The sequence below is a fragment of the Rattus norvegicus genome, chromosome 13 (assembly GCF_036323735.1).
Source record: "Rattus norvegicus strain BN/NHsdMcwi chromosome 13, GRCr8, whole genome shotgun sequence".
NCBI lineage: Eukaryota > Metazoa > Chordata > Mammalia > Rodentia > Muridae > Rattus > Rattus norvegicus.
This window is the reverse complement of record NC_086031.1, coordinates 66,497,666-66,507,371: the sequence shown is the minus strand read 5'-3', so window position 1 is coordinate 66,507,371 and position 9,706 is coordinate 66,497,666. Positions and strand designations below refer to the sequence as shown.

The 9,706-nt window shown below is 46.7% G+C and overlaps 1 long non-coding RNA gene across 1 annotated transcript; it reads left to right on the top strand.

Annotated features, from left to right (window-relative positions):
• Window positions 1-215: 215 nt before the first annotated feature.
• Window positions 216-6,015, top strand: LOC120096277 (uncharacterized). Its single transcript, XR_005492537.2, has 2 exons — window positions 216-677; window positions 4,770-6,015. It is a non-coding gene; the product is annotated as an uncharacterized LOC120096277 (long non-coding RNA).
• The last annotated feature ends 3,691 nt before the right edge of the window (window positions 6,016-9,706 follow it).

The window sequence follows — 9,706 nt, the reverse complement described above, 5'->3', positions numbered from 1 at the left end:
TCCTGTAGACTCGGTTAGGGTTCCTTTCTGCCTGGTATATTTGTGGGGTTTTTTATGGTGTGGAAGAAAAGAGAAAAAAAAAAAAAGAAGAGAAATATTTCCCTGTTTCTAAATGAATCTGGAATGCAACAGACTGAAAGGGATTTTGTAAAGCGTTGTTTCCAAGTATCAGAGAGCTGGCGGGGGAGGGGTGCTGGACTCGCATGATGAAGCTAAAAAAACGAAACCAGAAGAAGCTAAAAAACGAAACCAGAAGAAGCCGAGGCCACAGCAGCTGGGCCGAGGCCATTCTGTGATACAGTAAACAGACCAAAATCTGCTGAGACACTGGAGGGAGGTAGATCACTTCCCCAAATGCCACCTTGAGGAGATTAGCATCTCCAGAAAAGGGGTGGTTATCCCACTCAGAATATTGCTAGGAAGGTGGCACAAGAAAGTCTGGAAAGGCGGCACAGGCCGGCCGCTTGCTCTGCCAGTGAGCCTTTCTCCTCTCCCGGCCATGGGATCTGGAGTGAAGACCTGAGTAGAAATGAGCAGGCCCACTCTGTTGGAGTCAGACCTGAAGCCTGGCTCTGAGAGTCCCCAGGGCCAAGGCACCTCCCATGAGTTGTTAAACACAGTCGCCACATCCTTGTTCCTTTTCCGGGACAGAACTACACACCGTGACGCTTCACCAGGTAGGCACCGGCTTTTATGAGACCTCATTGAAATTCTTTACAGGATCTCTTCCCTACCTCCTTCTCGCCCGTTTCTATCTCTAGTAAACGCCGGAAGCCAGTCTCTGTCCTAAGTCTTCCATTCGGACTATCCGAACTGCAGGGGCAGAAGGCACATTGGCACAGTGAGGAAGCGGACAAGGAAGCATGTCCCTAGGTGCCTAGAGCATGAGGAAGCTCTCAGAGCTAAGTGATGGGGTCAGAGAAAGGGGAACCTGACCCGGCTCCTTATAGCACACTCGTAGAGTCTTCCTTGTATAGCCATTTCTTCGACCCATTCACTCAACTTTCTCCAGCCCAAGGTTCCCGTTCACTACATTAATAGGGATTGGGTGGGCCAAGGAACACGTGTCCCTACCTCCTGACATCTCATCCTCCGATCTAATTTTTTTTTTTTAACATTAGAAGGATAACCAAAGTGTCATGGCTCGCCCTTGTGGGTTCCCCAGAGCCTCTCTAATCAGGCTTCTAGTTATAGAAAGAGCCAGTGAGCCAAGGTTTCCCTCGCGCTTACCACACACCCTCTCAATGAAATCTACTAATACTGCAGGCTCCAAAACACACTGAAGGAGGGGAATCTGTCTTGGGATCATCCCTTAAGGGGTGCCTTAAGTCAGCTCTCTGTAAAGTGAATAAATAGAAAAACAAATAGCGCCTCCTGGTGTCAAATTTCTGGGATCTAAAGACTCCCAGGATAACAGAGTTCAAGCTGCCAATAGAATTTTACGCCATTTAGCAGCAAGCGTGTAAAGTTCCTGATTATGGAGTAATTAGGAACCTGTTGGAGCCGACTCCAGCACACTGTAGACAGGGGTGTCTCCCAGTCACCGTCACCATCCCGGTCACCGTCAGCAAACATGCGATTTGATCCTTTACGTTGTCATCGACTACTACAGCTCTGCCTTCACACATCACAGTCCCCGTCTTATAGACATAATACGCACATCTCAGTTACTCCTCCCAAAGCCAACTTCTGCCTTACATGTCCTGACTGTTTCTAGAGAAGGGACTTCCTCACTGCCTGTGTGACATAGAAAGCATTAGGCATTCTCTCTACTTAGCAACGTAGTAGCCACTTTTTCTGTTGTTATGTATGAGCTTGGGTGCTGTACTGGCTGGTTTTGTGTGTCAACCCTAGACAAGCTGGAGTTGTCACAGAAAAAGGAGCCTCAGTTGAAGAAATGCCTCCCTCCATGAGATCCAGCTGTAAGGCATTTTCTCAATTAGGGACCAACAGTGGGAGGGCCTCTTGTAGGTGGTGCCGTCCCTGGGCTGGTAGTCCTGGGTTCTATAAGAAAGCAAGCTGAGCAAGCCAGGGGAAGCAAGCCAGTAAGTAACATCCCTCCATGGCCTCTGCATCAGCTCCTGCTTCCTGACCTGCTTGAGTTCCAGTCCTGACTTCCTTTGGTGATGAGCAGCAATGTGGAAGTGTAAGCTGAGCAAACCCTTTCCTCCCCAACTTGCTTCTTGGTCATGATGTTTGTGCAAGAATAGAAACCCTAAGACAGGTGCTTTCTCTGCACATATGTTCGCATACCTCTTACATGCCTAGTTCCTTCAGAAGCCTGAGGAGGGCACCAGATCCCCCTGGAAGTGTCATATCAACCCAGTTGTAACCCACTGTTGCATGCTAGGAATCGAACCCAGGTCATCTGGAAGAGCAGACAGTGCTAACTACTGAGCCATCCCTCCAGCGACGCAGTGTACACTTTACAAATATCTTTTTAGCACATGGAGTCCTTATATTGATACTTTTTCTATTACAAAGGCAATAACCAACTTTGTAAAGAAAATTGGAAAGTAGCCATTCTTTCTTGCATGTGGTAAGACTATTCGAAATATGCTAAAAGCGATTATGATATTCAGCTGGCTCTTGTGGATTTCACATCCACAGAGTTAACCAACACGGGGGGGGGGAGGGGTAGAAAATACTTTGTGTGTGTCTTAGTTGTGTTTTCCAGTGCTGTGAAGAGACACCATGACCAAGGCAACTCTTTTTTTTTTTTTTTTTTTTTTCGGAGCTGGGGACCGAACCCAGGGCCTTGCGCTTCCTAGGCAAATGCTCTACCACTGACCTAAATCCCCAACCCCCCAAGGCAACTCTTATAAGGACATCATTCATTTAGGGATGGCTTACAGGCTCAGAGGTTCTGTCCATTATCATCATGGCGGGAAGCATGGCAGGCTACAGGCAGACATGGTGCTAGGGAAGGAGCTGAGAGTTCTTGAAGGCAAACAGAAGACTATAGTCTCTCAGGCAGCTAGGAGGAGGGCCTCAATTAAAACCCACCCCTACCGTGACACACTTCACCCAACAAGGCCACATCTTCTAATAGTGCCTCTCCCTGAGCCAAGTATATTCAAATCACCACAGTGTGTGTGTGTGTGTGTGTGTGTGTGTGTGTGTGTGTGTGTGTGCAGTATGTGTGAGTGTCGAATCCTGAGGTCACCCCCAGAGGTCTTTCTTTTTTATTTGCCTCCATGTGTGCTTGTGTGCCACACGTGTGTCTGGTGCCCTCCAAGGTCAGAGGGAGGCACTGAATCCCCTGGAGTTACAGACAGCTGTGAGCCACCATGCAGGTTCGAGAACCAAACCCCAGTTCTCTGCAAGAGCAAGAAGCACCTTAACCTTTGAACCATCTTTCCAGTCATGGGGTCTTTCTCTGTCCCTTTCCAGCCTGTCCTTTGAGACTGGATCTCTCCGTGGCTCCAGCACTCACTGACTGGCTAGACTGGCTGGCCAGGAAACCCCAGGGATTCTCTGCCCCATTCTATGCAAAGGCTACAATGCACACAAACATGCCTGGCTCCTTTATATTGACGTTAAAGATCTAAAGACAGAGCTAGCTACATATTTTTTAAAGTGGAGACACTTTACCCACCGAGCCATCTGCTTAGCCCAGAAAATACTGTAAAATATGTTTATTGTATTCGTTTATTTATTTCAGGGGTGCAGGATGCAGCATGCATGGAAGTCAGAGGACAATTTTCAGGACCGTGTCCTTCTACCATGTGGGTTCTGGGAATTTAACTCTGATCATTAGGCTTGGTGCTAAGTCATCTCACTAGCCAAGAAAATACTTTTAAAAAAACCTGTCTGATTTAAGGAGATAGACTTTTTTTCATGCATTATTCACGGTGCAATGCAGTCTAACAACTATTTATTTGCATCCACATTGTGGGTATTAGAAGTAATCTAGAGATGCTTTAAAGTACAAGTGAGGATATGTGTAGGTTGCATGCAAGTATTACAAGGTTTTATAGAAAAGACTTGAATAGCCATGAAGAGTGAAGTATTGAATTTTAAGAGCAGAATGTAGGATAGCAACCCACAGAATGAGAGCGAGTCTGCAAAATGGTAAATACACTAATGAGTCACAGAAAGTAAATGAAAAAAAAAAAAACGCTAACAACAGTTACCTTTGAACATTTTTGTGGCAAATGGACATTTTCCCCAGTTCCTTTTTGACAGAATCTTATTTTTTTAATGGGTGGCAAACACATCAATATGCATTAGTGTTATAATAAGAAAACAGTACATTCTTTTCATTTAGAAAATATAAAAATAAAAACAATCCCACACCCATTCATATTCAACTATTGTTTTATTTTGATTTAATGTATGTTTCTGGAGACTATTTAATTTAAAATAAATAGCAACTGTAGCATGGACTCCGAGCAACTCCCCCCGACCCCCTCCCTCCGTCCCGAGACAAGTCTACCCAGAACACCACGGTGCCGAAGGCAGGCATGGAAACCTCCCCACGCTTTTCTGTGCACTGTTTATGTGTACAGTACCCCTGGTTCTCACAAAAGCGCCTTCACTAGCCTGTGACTGGTCCGGTTTTAGAGCGCCAAGAAACTCATTGATTGTAAGGACCAGTGCTGTCGACACACTAAGCTTTTTTTTCCCCCCCATTTCTAATGAATAAAACGTGACCTTTCCTTAAAACTAAACTGTGGGCCAAGGAGTGTGTCCAGAAGCAAGGAGTTGAACTAACTGTCCATTTCTTGCCAGATGGAGATGAATATTTTACATCATTTTTCTTAAAGGGCTGCTGTGAGCATTACGTGGCACAATAATGGAAAAACCTTCGGCCAATGCAGGAGAACAAGTTAACAACATTCGGAGCAGAGCTGAGACGTGAACATGAATCTGTCTGGATTCTAAAATCCATGAGCTGCTCAAGGATCTCCACTATGCCGGGTTGCACGCTGCTCCTGAAGCCCTCTGCTTCGCCCCCTGCCCCCTGCCCCCTGCCCCTTGCCCCCTGCCCCTTGCCCCCTGCCCCCTGCCCCCTGTCCCCTGCCCCCTGCCCCCTGCCCCCTGCCCCCTGCCCCCTGCCCCCTGCCCCCTGCCCCCTGCCCCCTGCCCCCTGCCCCCTGGGGTTTCTTGGCCATGTCCAGCACCTGTGCTTTAGGCTGGAGCACAGCGCTCCCCAGCAGGCAGGCTCAGGCATTGCGGAGGTGGCAGCTGTGGTCCCGGACCTGGCACCGGGGAGATCCACCTGCCTGCTGCCTGGCAGGTGTCTGGAGCATGTGCTTCGTTCCTTATTCCAGAGACTCTGCAGGAATCACAAGATGCAAGGTTTCGGCTGCAAAGCTTCCTGGAGATTTGCTGCATAGGGCCGGTGCCCTTGTTGCTGCATAGGGCCGGTGGCTTCTCTTAGCATCCGGAAGATGCCATTAGATAGTCAGCAGAAGACCCGTTGGTGAGAGCTTCCCCGTGTTCCCTCATACCTGGGTCTTTGGGCTGCAGCACAGCCAGACCCTGGAGGCGTGGGTGGTAGAGCCCGTGCTGTTTTCTCCCTTTGGGCTGAACCTCATCACACAGTGGGGCTGGGAGGGTCATGCTGTGCCTTTAGAGCGCGCAGTTCTTCCCCCACACTGCAGCTGGGGCACTAGGCCGCCCACGGGAGACAGGTGGCCTGGCTCTGTGCTGAAACCTCTCCAGGCTCAGGGAGAGCTGTGGTTTCTCTCCCCACTGTGTGCCCTATTTAATACCCTCATGCTCTAAGTGACAGTCACCCAGAGTCCCCGAAGCATAATTGTTGAGGATGAAAATGTTTGGGAAGAGGTAAAAATGAGACGCCTGAAATACTCAAGTTAATAAAAAAAAAAAAAAAAAAAAAAAAAAAAAAAAAAAAAAGATGGAGTCTCAAACTCAAAAAAAAAAAAAAAATGAGACGCCTGTTCCCTCTCCTCTCCTCCCTCACCCACAGTTGTAACCTTCCCACCACACTTCTCATAAAAGGCTTCTTTCCCCCACACAGCAAGGTAAATAAAAATTTCTGTCATATGTTGCGAGGTGAACGGAAATGAAATGTTCCATCTACGTAGTTTGCATTTACAGCGTCGCTGGCTTCTAATGGAATGAAGAAAAATGGAGCCGTATAAGGGCGGTATTTTATTTCTAAGGTAACTGAAATGCCGGAAGGGAAGACCGAGCAGAGACAAGACAGGTAGATGATGAACGAGCCTCAGGGGCCTCCCGCGGTGTCAGGCACCCGGCTAGGTGTCTTCTGTGTGTTGACTTGTTTTATAGAAGACTACTCAGGTCAAAGGCAGGCAGCTCGCTGGCACATTAAAGAAAAAGAAATGTTCAGGACTGGAACGCCTGCTGTGTCAAGACACCTAATTAGAAAACTGCATCAGTTGTAAGGAGTAAGGAGGCCTCCTGTTGCATGGTAGAGTGGAAATAAATGTGTCACCGGAGGAATCACTGAGCCAAGCATGTTATCTAGATGATGACTCATGCGGCAAGCAGCCATCTGTGGGGAACTGAGCATGCGCTACACCTGCGTCTAACGCCGAGCAGCAAGCCTTCCAGACACTTGCAATGTCAGTAAGAGAATCCAGTACCGTCAGAGACCTTCACTCTCCTGAACCTGTCTGACTGTCCTGAGGCAGCCCCGAACCAACAAAAGGAAGCACTTTGACAACAAAATTTAACAACTTTTATTTATTTTTCTCTAATTAAATAGCTAAATTATTTAACTAGTAACAACTGACAACTTTAACCAACAACAAAAGCTAGAGATTCTTGGAAGGAAAGAAAGTTCTTCTGTGCAGCGAGTCGAAATCTAATCACCTTTGTAGCCTAGACTAGTCTGGAATTTAAAATCCTCCCACCTTAGCTTCTCAAATGCTGGGACTACAGGCCTGTGTTACCATGGACAGCACGAGAGAATTCTTACATAATCTCTTACAGAGCAGTTTCTTTGAGTTTATTGAGATGGCTCACAAATGAGAATTGCAGATTATCATGACCTTGCAGTGAATCGGACTTAGGAATCCATTCCCACAAAGCTGGTCTTCAGTGACACCATGCACCACCCCATGGTTCCCTTGTTTGCTTATCCATTCAACCACAAGAGTTGAGAACCATATCAGAACGGGCAAGGGGAGTGGAGATGTGGAGTGATGCGGGGTTTAAGAGACATTGTCTATTGGGGAACATCCAGTGGTAAAGATGGACCTTGATGGAAGGAGCTATCGCCCAGGTTAGACCAGGTCACAGTGTTCATGCTGCCTTGTTTCCTTCAATGATATTCATAGACTAAACTTCTGAAACTGTAAGCCAGCCCCAATTAAACATTCTCGTACATTAGTCATGATGTCTTCACAACAATAAAACCCTATGACAAAGGGTGAGCGCTGAGAAGTTGGCCGTTTATCTTATAGGTGATGTTGGGTCTCCCTGAAAGAACGTTGAGCCTAGGAGAGTGCATTCTGGGAGTGAGTGGTGTGTGTGATAGGGTTGAAACAAGGCCACCCAGGGATGAGTGCAGGATCTTTCAGGGAGACCCTCCACTTCCCTTGCCACTTACCATGCTCTTCAAATAGCATCTCCCTCCACCTTTTGGCTTGTTCTTTCCTTTGTCATTGATATATTTCAGCGACTGAGGACCATTTTATGATGTAAGACAACTCTAATCTACTTGCCAGCTAGAGTTGCCAGGTCGATACCAACTCTAGCTGGAAATGTCTCCTTTGGGAACAGTTTCTTTTGGGGACAATGTTTTGCCTAGAACTTGCTATGTAGAGCAGGCTAGCCTTGAACTCTCACAGATAACCTTCTGCCTCTGTGCCACCCACCCACCTAAGTGTTAGGATTAAAGGCTTTCCACCACTGGTGTCTGAAACACTGTCTCGCTCTAGTTTACCGCCACGGAGCGGCAGCCGTTCCGATTGGTCCCATCTGCCAGTCAATTATTGATGGTGGTATTAACACCCATGCCTACCTCACTTCTGCTCTGAAATGCTCCCTAGGAAACGCCTTGTGTGTTTGTGACTTCCACAGCTAAAATCCCTCCTCCATAGCATATGTGTTGATCAACAGCACCCAAACAGAGAAAACACGGGACAGGGAGGGTTATTGCTGCAGTTGCTGTCAGTGTTACGCTGTAATCAGTCCATCTTTGAGAGGAAGATATGGAGACAGATAAATAAGGTCCCCTTTCCCTTGGTACATTACAGAGGTGTTGGGACCTGTTTGTGTCCATAGTTGGATCAACAGGAATGAATGATTGAAGTGAGGTTCAAGGACTGGTTAATCCTCTAAGTGACTTTTTTGCCAAATGCAGTCTTTTAAATCACCCACATCTGGTCCATAAAGAGATTATAGAGGAATTTAAATCCAGCAACATGGCTACTCTGGTAAGGATTATATCACATTCAAAGACCTTCTAGGTCTATGTGATCCTACTGGAATGCAGACATGTTCTGGATTACAGTAAGATCTGGTGGGAATACAGACACAGCATTAGTAGTACACACCTTTAACCCCAAACAATGAAGGTAAAGTTGGTGTAGAAGGAGGCAGCCATGTTGAAAGTGATGTCTAATTGAGGGGCAAAGCAACGAATCAGAGAAAGATCTGACAGAATGAATCAGACAGAATACAGCCAACTCTCACAAGACCAACACACAAGGAAGAGAGGCTACTTAAAAGCAGAGAGAGAGAGAGAGAGAGAGAGAGAGAGAGAGAGAAAGAGAGAGAGGTGGTGTGGTATGTGGTGGCCCTCTGAACCCCTAAATTTTACTTTGTTCTAATCTTCTGTCTCCTCTCACTCCAATTTATTCTGTCTTCACCTGTGTCTAGCTTGTCCACTCTGTAACCTTCCTCTGTAAAATTGTCCTGGTTAAACTGCATACATTTACACACTACCCACCACCCACCAGATCTTATACAAACTTTATTATATCTAAAGTATCAAATGCTTTTTAGGGCACTAGGGGCAGAGGTTAGCAGCTACAGAAGGTCTGGGCTATCCTCAGCCAGCTGTGAACTTGTTATCTTGGGATCAGAGGCTCAAGTCTGGACCAGCACTGCTCTTCCTCAGTTCTTCATCCTCTGAATGAATGTCTTAAAATTTATAACTGACATATTCCTCTCTGATAAGCTTTGGGCTATGTTTTCACAAGGTTTCATTTAAATTTCAAAAAGTCTGTGTCCTTAATAAAGATCCCTTCTTTGGGCGTGCGCTTGTTGCCTAATGGATAGGGTTCCAGGAAGTTTGTATTATCAACTTGAGTCCATGGGGAACAGTAACAAGTATAGGCCACTTCTTTTGAACCAGGGCCTGGTCGATTTACTGAGCAATACTTAAACACTCCTTTCTTGGTAAGGGCTGAAGTTTCCAGATCTGCTCGGCCTGGGATCTCCAGGAGGAGTCCAGGCTATGTGGTACCCCGGGGATATTGATCACTCATCAATAAGCAGCCAGATCACCCATCGTGCGTGCTGAGCTTTCCCCAACACCACATCCTGCGCACTGAAACTAAGTTTTCATTCAGCTGTTTATCTTCGATACCCGTCAATAACTGGCCAGTGTCTCAAGCCAGTACCCGTTGTTACTGCCTCCAGAGTTGGTTAGTTCAGTTGAGTTCTCTGAACACACACATTCCCGACAACCCCAATGAGCAGTACCGTCTGAAGGGTGCCTCAGGCCCTGCATTTAGCACACATGTTGATGATTTTCATCTCG